Source organism: Pleurodeles waltl, chromosome 1_1 (genome assembly GCF_031143425.1).
Source record: "Pleurodeles waltl isolate 20211129_DDA chromosome 1_1, aPleWal1.hap1.20221129, whole genome shotgun sequence".
Classification (NCBI taxonomy): Eukaryota; Metazoa; Chordata; class Amphibia; order Caudata; family Salamandridae; genus Pleurodeles; species Pleurodeles waltl.
In genome coordinates, this window is record NC_090436.1 from 271,842,379 (window position 1) to 271,858,781 (window position 16,403).

Consider the following 16,403-nt stretch of genomic DNA (forward strand, 5'->3'; position numbering starts at 1 on the left):
GGGCTCAAACCTGAAAATTCGGCAAAAAAACACTTTTTCCTCACATTTCTGTGACAGAAAGTTCTGGAACATGAGAGGAGCAACAAATTTACTTCCACCCAATGTCCCCCAAGTCTCCCGATAAAAATGGTACTGCACTTGTACGGGTAAGCCTAGTGCCCGTGAAAGGAAATGCTCCAAAACACTATCTGGACACATCAAAATGATCAAATACAAAACTACCTGTTTTTGCGTGGGGCACCTGTGTTTTTGGCCCTGGGCTCAGCAGCCATATAGGGAAACCTACCAAACCCAGACATTTCTGAAAACTAGATACGCAATGGAGTCCTGGGAGGTGTGACTTGCGTGGATCCCCTAATGTTTTCTTGCCCAGAATCCTCAGCAAACCTCAAATTAAGCCGAAAAGCTAATTTTTCTCACATTTCTGTGTGGGATCACCACACCAGGACAAAGTTTCTACCACCCAACGTTCCCCGCAGTCTCCCGGTAAAAATGATACCTCACTTGTGTAGGTGGGACAATGGGGTTGAGAGGCAGAGACTGTATGGACAGAAGAGAACTCGGTGATTCGGGAACGTGCAATTTTATGGGTACAGTACATTGAAGACCTGTTTTCCATCTGGGAAGGAGATCAAAGAGTCTTGAAACTGTTTATCTCCTTACTCAACAACAACCCACAAAAACTTAAACGTACCCACAAAATAAATGCAACAAGATAAACTATTTGGATGATGGCACTTATATAGAAAATGGCTAAACATGTACTAAGATTTATAGAAAACCAACCAGTTGCAACAGTATCTTTCATGCAAACAGTGGACATCCACACGCAGTCAAGTGGAGTGTACCATATGGTGTACTCTTGAGAGCCTGGTGCATCTGTTTTGAGGACAACACAAATGAAGTACCGGCTGAAGACATGTACACAAGATTTATTCATAGAGGCTACCCCAAATCTTTATTAGATGACACCCTAATGAGAGCTAGAAAGTATAAATGAGAGGTACTGTTAGTACCCAAAAACCCAAGCTCAACAATTGAAGCCAAAAGAGATATACAATGCAATTTGATGCCCCTGGCCAACAAACCAGCCAACAAAGTAAGGAACTCCTAAAAGAATTGGAAATTGTTGTTAATGGATGATACTCTCAAGTAGACCTGTCCTTCGAAGTCATAATCGGCCCTGTAGTCTCTATGTACACCATTAATTTACTTTGCACATTTGTAGTGTGCAATTTCCACATAAGTGCCTATTATTAGCACTTTGTAACACACAATTTGCACATAGGCAGATGCACTGTATAAACCTCACAATTGGGCTGGACAGTCTGGAAGGGACTGAATTGGCAGGGTAAAAATAAGTGCTTTAGCGATGACGCATTAGACACTTTAATGACAGCAGGGAAGAGGTCATGCTTTGCTTGAAATTGAAAAAAATTAAATATTTACATACAGAGGCATTTTTACCTGTGATTTTAACTATGTGGATGTATCTTTAGCAACCATATAAACACCAGCACTTTATCTTTTTGACTTTTGCACAATGGGCTCTGTGATTTAACATCCACCCTTGGAAGTGCTTGGGTTGCTCATTCAGTAACTATACAAGTACCATCACTTTATCCTTGCTGTTTCTGCACACTGTGATTTGTGTTTAACATCAGCCATTGGAGGTATTCGAAATGCTCAGAAATGTCTGTTTTCCATAATTTTTAACATTTTGAAATAGAACTTTGGGAACAGATGTGTAGGGTAAAACAAGTGATTTATAAACAATGCATCAGCCATCCATTTTGTCTGTGCTAACCAACGTGGCTCTGTATGAAATATTATGAGCTTAAGCATTTACTTACAGGGTTACCTTACCAGGCATTTTCATCATCTGTTCAGATGCATTCTCTGCAATCCCCAGGATTGAACAAAGCACCTGCACTTTTTCAAACCTTTTGAATGATAATGGTGTTCAGTGAACGTAATATGTGAGATTTGCTTAACTTCTCACTTCAGGGCTGAGGTACAAATATCCTTACCCAGTGTTAGTTGTACTCTGTGCATTTTTTTCAAATGCAATCTCTGATCATACACAGATGGTATTGAGCACAAGAACTTTGACAGTGAATAGAAATATGACAACATGCAGAATAAATATATTGTTATTAAGATAAAGATGTTGTTACTAAGAACTCAGATTTGCAAGTCAAAGAAGGAATGTTAGTGCATAATGAACATTAGGGATGAAAACAACACATGATATGGTCACCCTTAGAAAATGATATATCACAATATGAACATCATTTGCATCAAATTGTACAAGGTGGTTCAGGCAGCCTTTACAGAATTATGTGCTGTGATTTTTTACATTTGTGTTATGAAACATTTGGTTATTGAAAACTGTTCTGCTCTGTTGTTACTTTATTGGATATTATTGTTTCCAGTACTTTACCAATATATCAGCTCTCTAGAATGTTATGTGTTTGCATGTTTCATGCTTCAAAGTTTTTGATGATGATTATTGTTTTTATAATGAATGAAAATGGTGACAATAATGGAGCACAATGCCTGCAAAAGGTTGCAGTCTAGTCTTTTAAGATGATGGTGGTAGGTATGGGCAGTTTCATGTTTGTAAATGAAAACTCTACAGCCAGTTGAAGGCTCCAGCGGAAACATGTTGCCATTATTGCACTCCACACTATATGGGCTAAAAACTAAAATAAAACTTATTGCATCCGAGGGCTTGACAGTGCTTCCTGCTTTATCCATTGCCTCCAGTTTGACTGTTACTGGAAGAGTTGGCATGGATGAGCTCTTGATTGTCCATCTCCTCTTGGTAAGTGTGTGAGATTGTCTGTAAGGGTGTGAGTAGGCTCCTTAAACACATAGGCGGTGATTCTAACCGCCGCCGCCCGCCATGCGGTTACCGCCAAATGACCGCACCGCGGTCACAAGACCGCGGCGGCCATTCTGGCTTTCCCGCTGTGCTGGCGGGCGACCGCCAAAAGGCCGCCCGCCAGCACAGCGGGAAAGACCCAGCAACGATGAAGCCGGCTCCGAATGGAGCCGGCGGAGTTGCTGGAGTGTGACGGGTGCAGTAGCACCCGTCGCGAATTTCAGTGTCTGCTAGGCAGACACTGAAATTCTTTTCGGGCCCTCTTACGGGGGCCCGCGGCACCCCCTACCGCCATCCTGTTCCTGGCGGGAGACCCGCCAGGAACAGGATGGCGGTAGGGGGTGTCAGAATCCCCATGGCGGCGGAGCACGCTCCGCCGCCATGGAGGATTCTCACGGGCAGCGGAAAGTCGGCGGTACACCGCCGACTTTCCGTTTCTGGCCGCGGCTGAACCGCCGCGGTCAGAATGCCCAGCGGTGCACCGCCAGCCTGTTGGCGGTGCTACCGCGGTCATTCGCCCTGGCGGTTTTTACCGCCAGGGTTAGAATGACCCCCATATTGTACCTGTGCACTCTCAAAACATATCTCTTTATTTATTTTACCTCCTGCAAATCTTCATCTCTAAGTGAGTGCATATCCCAATCTTCGACCCAATTTCATCCGAAGTGGAGCTTGATACCAGTATTATACCTTTCTATGTTCTTAATCATTAACTACAACCCATTTTATATGAATATATATATATACATATATATATCTACTGAGTTTTCACATCAATAATTTTACAGCAAATGTTGCAGTTGTAACATTAATAATGTCATAGAAGATGTTCTGAGTAATATAATATGTAATCACATTAATGCACAAGTTATTTTTACTTAAGATAACTCTAACTCTGCTGGTAAATGTGAGTATTTTTTAGAGTTTAAAACGTAACTTTGTTACTGAACATTTCCCCTAACAATAATGTTATTTCAACCTTTGTTTTTTTTCCAGTGAATTTCTAAGGTTTTTTTTAACGTAAAGTAATATTTAATTACCATACGTAAATCAAACTCCCCACTAAGCATGACTTCCGGCTATGTGTGGTGGGGGTTGTCTGCTGGGTGTGGCCTTCGGCTAGGCCCTGCAGCCAACCCCCCACTTTCAGTCAACATCTGTAAAGGCGGCCAATACCACACTGCACAGGGAGTTCAGTTGTACATGGCGGTGGTTAGCCACAAGGCCTACACCAATCCCCACACATGCATAACATTTGGCTGGGCACAGTGATGGGGCTGGCCAGAAGGCCTGGACTGTGGTCAGGGCCCTCTTGCCTTCCCACCAAAGGCAGCCAAGCCCACTCTGCACATGGCCTTTGGCTGTGTGTGCAGGAGGTTGGCTCATGTCCTGATCCTGGAGACCACATTGCCCAGGGCCTTTTTTTAAAAAAGAGGAGGGAGGTTGTGTGCCCCCCCCAAACCTATTCTGACCTTTGAGATTGTATCCCCAGGGCCATGTATATTTTAAAGGGGAGGTGGGCCATATGGCCCCTTACCTGAGCCTCCTTAGGCCCTGGGTACCATATCCCCCAGGGGCTTGCATATTTTAAAGGGAATGGGCCAAGTGGCCCTCCTCCATAAACCTAGGGGACCCTGTCCCCCAGGGCTAATTTTTTAAATAAATGGAAGGGGACAAGCGCTCCTTGGGGCTGATTTCTGCCCTGATAACCCCATCCCTTAGGAGCCAGTGCATATTGCCGGGGTGGGGTCATGTGGCCTCACTCTCTGGTCTGCTTTTGGCTTTGGGGACCCAGTTGCGAGGGCCCTCAACCTTTAACTGTGGGTGCCCTGATACCTAGGCAAGGCACCCACCGTACTGTCTTTAGGGGTCACTGGGAAGCCTCAAGCCTCCTCCAACCCCAGAAGGCTCTGTGCATGCAGCTTGAGCCAGCACTGCTCCCTCCCACAGGTACCAGTTCCTAATGCTACTCCCAGCGGGAGGGAAAAATATTTAGATCACTCCATGACTACGGGCAAGTAAATAGATCTAAAGTCACTCCCAATGGGAGCATTTTTTAAAGCTACAGCCAGCTGGGAGTGGACTTAGGCGGTCATTCCGACCCTGGCGGTCATTGACCGCCAGGGCCGGGGACCGCGGGAGCACCGCCAACAGGCTGGCGGTGCTCCCAAGGGCATTCTGACCGTGGCGGTACAGCCGCGGTCAGAAACGGAAAACCGGCGGTCTCCCGCTGGTTTTCCGCTGCCCTGAGGAATCCTCCATGGCGGCGCAGCTTGCTGCGCCGCCATGGGGATTCCGACCCCCTCACCGCCATCCTGTTCCTGGCGGTCGTGACCGCCAGGAACAGGATGGCGGTGAGGGGTGTCCTGGGGCCCCTGGGGGGCCCCTGCAGTGCCCATGCCAATGGCATGGGCACTGCAGGGGCCCCGTAAGAGGGCCCCTAAAAGATTTTCAGTGTCTGCATTGCAGACACTGAAAATCGCGACGGGTGCTACTGCACCCGTCGCACTCTTCCCACTCCGCCGGCTCCATTCGGAGCCGGCTTCCTCGTGGGAAGGGGTTTCCCGCTGGGCTGGCGGGCAGCCTTCTGGCGGTCGCCCGCCAGCCCAGGGGGAAACACAGAATAACCGCAGCGGTCTTCTGACCGCGTAGCGGTATTCTGTTGGGGGAACTTTGGCGGGTGGCCTCCGCCGCCCGCCAAAGTTAGAATCACCCCCTTAGTGGTTGTTCCTGCTTGTCATAAGTTCTAAAAATGCTCCACTGTGGGCAGGGAAATAGTTGTGTTCTTCAGGTGCTCTCTCCAGGACATAGCTTGCGAGTCGGCATAGGGGGGTGGGGTCAGGGAGGGAGCTGCATGGCCCCCTTCCTTGACTTTCATTTTGCAGCCCCTGGGGTGGGTTCCCCAGGACTTTTAGAGGCTTGGGGAGGGATACTATTCAGCCTCTGGTAAGAAATATGCCAAACATAAGAATGGGATCCCTGGGGCAAAATGTAGCCTGGGGATGGAGAACAGTTGCAACACACCCCGTCAAAAATACACCAGACCTTGAAGGATGGGTTCCCTGGGGCCAAAAGTGGCCAGGGGAGGGGGACCACAAGCATATATTTTAAGTCACTGCACTGAGGCATTCTACCAGTCACTAGAAAACCAATATTGTGGGTAAAATAGACAGGTGTTGACAAAGCCATTTGGCTTTGGCTCTAGAATCCTTTGGGTTTGCCAGTTTTTTTTTTTTAAAGCATAAGTATACATTGCTAACAATCATGAAATGTGTTACCAGCTAAAACAATGGGTTTACTATCTAAACACATCCCATTCCAGGATGGGTGCTGGTGTGCACATATGTGTCATGACCCCCTCTTGCTCCCTCTGGACAGTGGGTCTAGAGCACAGGGCTCATGTTTTATTTCCCCTGTGGCATTTCATGGCCTCCTGCAAACCATTATAAACACCCCTCATGCCTCATGGTCCCACTACACTCAAACTCCTTGGCAGACCCCTTCCCAGACCAGTAAAACATTCTGGTAACATTGTTTGTTTTTCGGTTTGCACACATGCATCAAATAGACATATGTTTCCTGTTCGTTGGTTCAAATTGCTATGCACTATTGACTTCTCCTGCTACTATTAATTGATGCCACCTGCTTCTGTTTATTGTTTCCTACTGCTATGACCTATTGACTCCACCTGCTAATGTTAATCGATTGCATCTGCTTGCATTAAAAGTCAAAACCATTGGAACCTTTTTTGTCTTCCATATGAGCCACGTGCCTTTGAGGAGACAAAAACACCTATAGAATATTTAAACCACACCCAAATCATGAGTTGTTGCTTGGCCTCGTTCCTGGCCAGAGCAATCATCATTCCTGCACGCACCTCTTCAGTCGACAGGATTCCTCCAGCACTCTAGTCTTCTTCGGCCTAAGCCTCACTGCAGCTCCTGTGATCATGACGCCATTGATGCTTTGGTCATATTTGCTTCAATTGTGGTGATTCCTCTTCAGCTCCCTGTGCTGCAGCTACAAAGACTTCCTCATCATTCCAGTTTTAATTAGGAGAGACAAGGCTAAGTACTTGATCACAGGTTAGTAGGCACTAATCCTTATTTTAAGCCTAAAACTATCTACAAGAGCTAGTACTGAATAGAGAATGTTTGCCTTTTGAAACTCACACACTACCTTTGTTTCAACAGCTTTAGCACTCTCAACTCTTTTACCTCTAATCCTTGTCTTGCTTGACCCCGGTATCGAAGTCCATTATGTACACTAAATTGGACCTGCATGGTGCACACCATCTTATTCACCAATAGAGGATGATGAGTGGAAAATGGCCTTCTGAGCCAAGTGCAGACTATTGGAATACACAGGCATGCCATTTGCGTTATCTAATGCCCCAACAGCATTCCAGTAATTTATAAACAAAGTTCTGCAAGATGTATTGGATAGTTGTAAAGTTGTATACATTGATGACATCCTAATGTGTTCACAAAACATAACAGAACCCATGGTCATGTCACCGAAGTACTACAAAGACTCCAGGTACACACTCTTTTTGTTAAGTTGGAAAAATAAAATTTCATAATTAATCTGTAGAATTCCTGGGATACATCTTGGCTCCAGAAAGGGTAACAATGGATAGAAAGAAGGGTCAGACAATATTAGAATGGCCCACACCAACCACAGTTAAGGAGGTACAAAGTTTCATGGGTTTTTCAAAATTTTACAGACAATTTGTCACTCATTTGTTCTGACATTGTAAGTCAAATTACTATACTTTTAAGAAAAAAGATACTGTTTGTGTGGTCCCAGGAAGCCAATGATGGATTCAATCTACTTAGAGAAAGAATTAACATGGCCTGATACCCAGACATACAGTTCCCATACAGCCTTACTTTGAAGAGGCAGATGCCTCTCAGGTAACAGTTGGAGGTATTCTGTTGCAACACAATTGCACAACTGGGCACATTTCACAGTCATGCAGCATTGTTCTGGCAGCTGATACCTGATAGCGGAAGTCCATTGCGGGACCACCTCAACATTGTGCAATGTCTGTGGCCATTGGATGGATGCATGCAGCACACTCTTGATGTACATTGGCCAATTGTGAACATCTGCATACCACACTATAAAATATACTCCATTTTAGACCATGATCCTTTGCCATTCTACTGCAGAATACCATTTTGCTGCTGAATTTGCCACTCAGAAGTCAAGTTATTTTATAATTTCTAGCCCCTCTGTTAGTTTTCCTTTGTCTCATTTTGTAATGCTTTTCATTAAGTTGTGGCACACTATTTCAATTATTTAGAGTTACTCATAAAGGCAGGGAGGAAACATTCCTAGAGGAAGAAATGCTAGTCATGGTGGGTGAAGTCAATAGAGTAGCCCAAGTAAAAAATACAAATATGTCTCAGAAAAAGAAAAGGTAGGCCAGAATAGTTGGCAGAGTGAATGCTGTAACAAACAACCTTTGCACGCAGGAGACAATTATGAAGAGGTGGAGTGACCTGTGGGAGAGAGTGCATTCACTTGCTTTGAAGGTAGACTAATGTATGTCTCACTAGACATAAAAGTAGCTTTTGCTCTTACATTAGCTGTACATAATGTATATTCCTACTTTGTAAAACATATAAGTACACTTTTTAAAATCACAAATCTATTTTCATCATCTAATTATTAGGATTATAGCACCATCACTCCTTTTACTACTGGTCAGTATGAGTGATCAATATATGTGTTGCTCTTCACTGATCATTTCTTGTATCTGATTGTTTGCTTGAATGTATTTTGTTGCAGTTAAGATAACAGGTTCAAAACCCCATCCACCAGGTATGGTGCTTGTAAGTCTGTTTTCACCTTTTAACAAATTTCACATATGTCATAATGTTGAAAATGTGTGTACATCCTCACTGCATATGTTTTACTAGAAATGTTCAACTTACAATTTTCCTAGTGTTGGCAATGTCAAATTGAAAGGACTAATACTACCTAATGGTGCCTTGTTTTTTCCATCTGGAACATATGTTTTCAATGTGATACTGGTCTTTCCCTCTTTACTTGCATATATGCACATATGTCAAGTTGTCAAGCACTTCTCAAACCACATTTTATGAAATGATTAAAAGGTATATTCATTCATGTAATTTTGCCTGTTGTCAATTTAGTGTCATTTCTTTAAATATATGTAATTGGTTTCACAACTGAAAGTATGTTGACGTAAAGATTTTATATAATTGTATGTTGTATGCAGAATATAAGTAGCAATGAAAATAACTTTAGTTTGTATAGTCCATTTGATCACTAATCCCATTAATCCTACTAAGCTGCATAATAGTCTGAATTTTTGCCTGTTAGGCCTTGGAATGGTTAACTTCTCATTTCTCCTCTATTCTGAGTTGGGTTGAATATTTGGTTTTATTTATGTATACTTCCTAAGCAATCTTTTTTTCTTTTCAGGACATCTCTTCACATACTTTTTGTTTTAAATTTTCATGTGTGTAATTTATAATGATTGGTTAAAAACCAAAAACTACTGAAAGGTCTAAATCTACTATAAATACTAATTTATTCATTTGAGTTTGAGACATTCGTAGCTGAAAACACATTTGATGCATCCAGACTCTGACAATTTTTTTCTTGTAATTCATATTATGTCCTACACCCAGAGTACATGGACAACGATCTGCCATTGAGAATACCTCCACTCCGGACCAGGATCAAGTCTTCAGTGAAGACTCCTCTCCTTCAAGTACAGATGGTGAGGAGCAGCCTGGTCCATCTGGTCTGTCTGGGCAGACTGCTTCAGTGAATCTCACTTGGCCCACGCCTATACCTCCCATGGCAGCTGTTACAACAACTCAGCTTATGGACACCTCAACTTCTTGTGTCCAAAGGAACATCACCACCAATCTTGTGTCCCCCAGTCCTGCCTGCTGTTGAACAATCACCACCACCTCCAGTTCAGCCAGAACCCATCGGGATGGGGCACACTGGCTCAAGGGACAAGGGTAGTGGGGATAGAGTACAAGGGAGGGAATCTTGGGCCAACAACATGAGGCTGCTGCCCAGACCACAACTGAGCAATCTTGCGATCCTTCTATCAGTCCTGAGAAATTATGGTCAAGGTCCATTTGGAACTCCAAGACATCAAGCAGTTGCAGAGGGAGCAAAATGTAGAGATGTAGACTCTAATCTGAAAGATGAACTCCCTTACTGGGGTGGTGTTTGTCATTTATCACCATATGTGCGGGGCTTTCCCATCACCAACAACCCCTTTCTGTGGCCCTACACCATCTAGGCCCAATACATCTCCCTCAGCCACAGAAAGGGAGGCTATGCCATAAGTACAAACTCCTGCAACCACCTCAGTCCCTGAAACTCTGGAGGGGACATTCACCCAAACCAACAGAAGAGGATGGCAAGACCTCCACCAGCAAGAGACGAAGAACCTAATTTCCTCCAGGGTGTAACTACTATTCACTCGGTGGACTAGATTCTAGACACATTTACCTTTTAGATGCCAGTTGTATTATGTACATTGGACTTCAAACAATTGTGCCCTAAAATAATAGTTTCATTCACCATGATTGACTCTTTTTCTGGTTTTCCACTTTGTCATTTAGTATACATGCTGTATCAGTTTGTGTTTGTAAAAATAAATTCTAAAAACACAAAGTCAAGGACTGGTGTTGTATTTCCTGTGGTATTTACTTTTTTATTTCTTCTTTACATCATTATTTTCAGTGTCTGGTGGTATGTTACAACCAACTTTGAGTGGTGTACTAGAAAACATTATTTTTAGAATGATGAGACACATCAACAGCTTCATTCACTTAACACAAAATGAGGATTTTGAAATGGGAATGGAGCTGAGTATGCTATGGGTCAACTTCAAAGATAGTGAGAGGAAGTTAAGCAGCACCTGTTGCTGTGGTGGCAACATTCATCAGAAAACAAGCTAAACTTCTTTTCAATCGCTCTGCAAGGTGTCTTTGTACAAGTTATGTACATCCAAAGTGAATGTGTTTTTTACAGGACCAACCCATGTTCCCTTTGTACTTTGCAACAGCAACATATAACAGCAGATGATATGACTTTGGAATGTACAGATGAAGATGACATGGGAAATGATACTAAAACAAAGAAACAGAAAGAAATGTATTAATTTGCACGGCAAAATAGACAAATTACAAATAATGATGACACATTTACTCAGGACAATCAAAGATAAACAATGTAAATTAACACAGTAGTCAATGTGTCAGTAATGTCATCAACAAACATTTTTGCCCTAGAATTTCCTATATTAACCCTTCCTAAAAATATGTCCTATGCAGACTGATATCCTCTTTATATTACAAGTTCTTTGGACTTTGAATGTAACATTAGGTAGAGATATACTTGCACTCAGGTGAAGACGTTGTCAGTGACACCTTGACGTACATGAGCTCCTTCCTCTTCACTACTATCATCTTAATTTGGCATTTCAAGATCCTCACCCAGTGGCTCATCATGTTCTCCATCCTCATTAATGTATGGGATATTCAGTTGCAGGGCTCTGTTGGGCAACATGCAGCAGACCATGGTGATTTTGCACACCATATAGGACGAGTAGAGGAGAGCTCCACCTGTTTTATCCAGACAGTGAAATCTGACCTTTAGGAGCCCAAAACCTGCTCCACTGGCCTCTGTGTTCTTTCATTGGCCTCATTGAAGCAGACTTTCCCTGGCCTTGATGGATTCTTCAGCAGCGCTAACAACCACAGTCATTTAGGATAAGCTGACTCTCCTATCTAAAATAAAAAATATATGGAGCAAAACTGACTAATCCCATTGTACATTCTTAAACTAGAAATCAAGTAAATAATCATATTGACAGATTACACTTGCTAACAATCTAGGCCCTCTCAGGTCCACGTTATGACATTTGCAGGTCTATGCTGCCTGTTGTACTTTAAATTTCGGAACCACACTGGAGGCATGGCCCTATCATGCCGATTTTAGTATCAGAGAGCCGCAAATGGCAAATACGATATGTACGAGTGTTTTTATCGCGTTTCATCAATGGAATGACCTTGTATATGATACTGCATATTGTTCCATTTAAACGACAGCCATTTTATGATTGCCCTCACATAGGCCAATGTCTAATGCTGAAAACGAGTCTGAAGGACACGTACATCTTTGCTGACTCCTCTGTGACCTGGGCAAGCTGACTCCAGTGCCTGAAGCCAAACCTGTTCGGCCAGTTTCTTTCCCAGTGGCCGAATGAGATTAGTATCAAGGCACAACACATCATAAACCTTTCATCACACACAAACCATGCCTAATCTTACACACACCTGTCCCTGTTTCCTGCTTTATGGCTTGCTTTACGAGGAGGAGGTGCCCGGTTTTATTGGGGTCTGCTGATATCTGAACCCTCGTGGGTAAATAATTGGAGGCTGTCCTAGCTGAAGTGTGGGAACATCATCATGGCTCTGTTTTTGTCGTTTGTAGTGAAATATGTGAATGGTCAACTGTAATCCTGTTAAAACCCCAAAGGCTACTCACATGTTGCCTCTCTAGGTTTTCTCATTTGTTTAGGAATGTGACTGGTACAGCCCCCTTGCATGCCTAGGGCATAATAAATGATATAAAAGGTCTGAGCTAAGACCATTTCGGGAGACTGCCTCTTTCAGTTGCTATAGGTCAGCTTCTGGGAGACGTAGTCTCACTCATTTGAGTTTAATAAAGATGTCTTTTCATATTTCAGCTTCTTTGCCAAGTTCTTTGTTATATTACCCTGAGAATGAAAATCTCTAGTACTTCAAATGGCGCAGCCAACGCGGGGCTCATCAGAGAAGTGACTTTCTGTGGGAGTGATCTTGTCAGGAGACTGAAATCTACTGAGGAGGACAGAACAGGATTCTACCAAGAAGGTACTCTGTGCGCAGGGATTCTGGAGATTCTTTGATTATGCAGCCCAGTATATTTCTGATCTTCCTGATTTTGATCCTCCACATGAGGTCACCCCTGACTGAGAACCTTTTTGGCGTAAGTAAAAAAAAAAAAAAAAAGACTGTTAGGTCATTTAGAACTTGGCAATTAGAATTTGGACAACTATTTGTTTGGTATAGCTTTGATAGGTTTGTATAGGTTTGTATACGCGAATTGCAATTTGTGTAGGCAGGTAATGAAGAGACTTTTTCTCCATCTGCTTTAGTTGAAGTATAAGTGGGTCGCTCCCAGTCCTTAGTTCTTTGGTCCTTTGGTTCTTAGTTTTTGGTTCTTGGTTCTTAGTATTGGTCCTTAGTTTTATTTGAAGATTGCAATTTTCAAAAACCAAGGGTCTCGTACATTTGCGAGTGTATCGATAGAGATAGCCCCTTGAAGTTTGAAGTTTCGGTTAGTGAGCGAAGATGCCTAATCGTAGCAAATTTGGTACTTGGTTTGGTTTTTGGTGGCAACAGGGATTCCCGATTGGAGGATTCATGTCTGATACCTCCGATTGGAACTCCAACTTATGAGTTCTATTTTAAACACGGCATGGGCCCCATCACGTTTAATAAAGTATGGGTCCGCTATTCTTGGAAATAAATGTCTGTGAGGCTGTTTTTGCAGTTTTTTGGAACACTATTGAGAAAAGTTTTCTTTTCTCTTGTAAATATGACTTACAACTAGGATCTGCAAACGGTTCTGTAAGTAAATTGCTACGGCGCTATTTATGAAAAATGGCTAAAGCGCGCTGTATTGTGTGTCCTGAGTGTTTTCTGTTTATATCTGAAATGAGCTCAATGTGTGTTTGTGGGTCTTCTTGATGTTTTCAGTTTGTTAAGTAAAATGTTGGTTAATTAATATTAAGTAGAAACTTAGAAAAAATCCAGAAATGAACCATGTGATGTGCTAACATAGCTATATGTTGCTCTTTAATTTATAGAATGAGCAATTGTGCACATATACAAAACTGCCGTTAAATGCATAATAAATTAGAAAACACATTCAATAGATATAAATAGGGCCCCAAAAAAAACAAAACAAAATTATCTATTTTTGCAAAAAAATAAATACATTTACAGCATTTTTCTTAGATGCATTGTATTAGATGTTCACAAGCAAACTTTTCAGCTGCAGTATATTTGATAGGAATGTTCAATTCAGCCAGCACTTTCCCAGTTAAACACGGGTGGAATTTTGCATAACCTTCCTTTTAAATGAAAGTGGCGCAAAAATGTGACGCATTTCAAGTTAGGCTTATGCGCTTAGGCTTGTGAGTTAATGTATCCCAAATAATAGGCAAGGGATGCAGCTTGCTTTTATATGTGGAATTATCACAAAAAAAAGAATAATTGGGTTTTTTTTAAAAGAAAAAATTATTAATTATGGAAAAATTATTTAAAAAAATAAGTGCCTTTCAAAATCGTTTTTTAATATTTATAAAGCTTAATACCTATACTATGACCTCCTAGCATTAAAATTTAATTTAAGTTATGTTGCACCGCTAAAATGACATTTGTATGTGCAATTTTCCCTTGGCGCAGGAGCAAACAAGCTCATTTCTATAAAGTACAAGTTAATATTTTTAATGGCTGACTCATGGATTGTGTAATAGACATTCTGGTAATGCATATTATGCAAGAAAATTGTAGGATATTGATTTTTTAATGCCTAAAATATCAAAGTCGATTTTGGGCAAAAGCACTGTTTAAACTGCATTTTCTTTCATTCGGAGTACTTTTTAAAGTGTCTCAGGCTTCAGTAAATGCATACATTTAGGTTTGATATATATTTGCAGGTTGTGCCTTCTTATGATTCAATGAGTCAATGTGCCAGTACAAAGGCTTGTTTTAATATCAAGGTTGAAGGTTCTAACTTCAGCTGGGCCTACTGAGACGTTCATTCATTCGAGGTTGATGAAATATCTACCATTGCATGGGATTGCAACAAGCATTTATTCTAACAACTGGTATGTGTGTTATTAAGGTTTGTGAATTATTCACAGTAAATGTAGTTTAATAATCTGGAAATAGAGATAAAAAAGTTTAGCGCCTAAAAAGGAAAAAATTTTTTTTTAAATAGAGTGAATTATTGCAGGTTAGAAGGAAAATAGGAAGGCCTACTGTCTTTGACAGATTCAGCGTGGCAGAGGCTAGGAGAGCTACAGAGGCTGGCTCAAGTCATGCTGCTGAGATGCTATCTTTAGTTTTCCCATAAACAATGGAGGAGGCTGTCATGTTGACACTTGTGACCTTTTAAATTAGGGCCTTGTCTCTGTGAAATGCAGAATGACCCTAGGGCCTCTAAAAGTGGGATTTCTGGTTTCTCCAGAAGAACATCAATACAATTAAAGAACTTAATTCCAAAGGGAAAATATAAAAAAAAGGGGTTTCTTCTAAGGTCCCAACATCATGTTAAATGCTCTGCAGAACTGATACATTTGTGTCTCCGCTCTAAAAAAATAAAATGATGCCTGCTAGTTGCTTTTATTTGACAGAAAACGAAGTGTTGCATTAAGTCTTAGACAGAAAATAAGATGCAGCCCTTTTCTAAAATTTTAAAGGCTACATGCTTAATGAGAACGATTTGCCAATTAAGACTTATTTTTCACAGTGGAAATTGTAGGTGCCAAATTAATTGGGAGTGTCAGTGTAACAATTTTTACTTTTAGAAAGGTAAAACTAAGGTGGCTTGATGTTGCGAAGTAACTGACAAGAGGGTAACAGTTAAGTAATGGAAATTTATTTTCGTGTATTTGGTCCTATCATGAATTGTTCTTGCTGGTCCTGTATGTTAGAAGAGAAACAGTAAAGTTATATTTGACAGCAGATTTCCATTGCCTGGTGATCTACTGTCAAAAGGAGGGTAAGGATTTTAAACCTGACAAATTAAACAGGCCCAAATATTGGGTTTTGGGCTGCAGGTTTACAGTGCATAAAGTACATGACATGGTGTTGTGTGTCACCGCTTATTCACACATGCTATTGTTTTGTCTATGCTTTTTGTGCTTGATACACAGCAAGTATATCTGATGGCTTGACGTTTTGTGCGTTTTTATTATTTTTTATTTGTTTTTTGCATGTTTGTTGCTGCTTTTGATACTATTACAAGCTCCCCTGTGTTGTGAGGGGATGGTCATGACGATGCCCATCGCTACGCAACAGTTGGTTGAACTTGTTCTGGTTACTAAATTCCACAGATAATGATATTTCATGCTGTGAACATAAGAGACAACACTTCACCAGTGCATGGCTATTTGGCTATAATGGTATTGAAGGAAAATAAAAAGAGATATACAGGATCAAAGTGCGTCACCTGCAGTTAGTCACGTTACTGCCCCTTCCCTTAAAGGAAAAGGCAGCCCTACATTTATGTAGCCTTGATTGGACCTAAGGATGAAATTATAGATCTGTGACTCAAGGTGGCCTAATTTCTATATTACATTAGTTAATGATGTTCTGTTTCCTAAGTAGCATATGGCTTTTGTTCCTTAAAAGAAAACCAGGTTTTCATTTTTTCCTGAAGAAGGAACTGAAACATT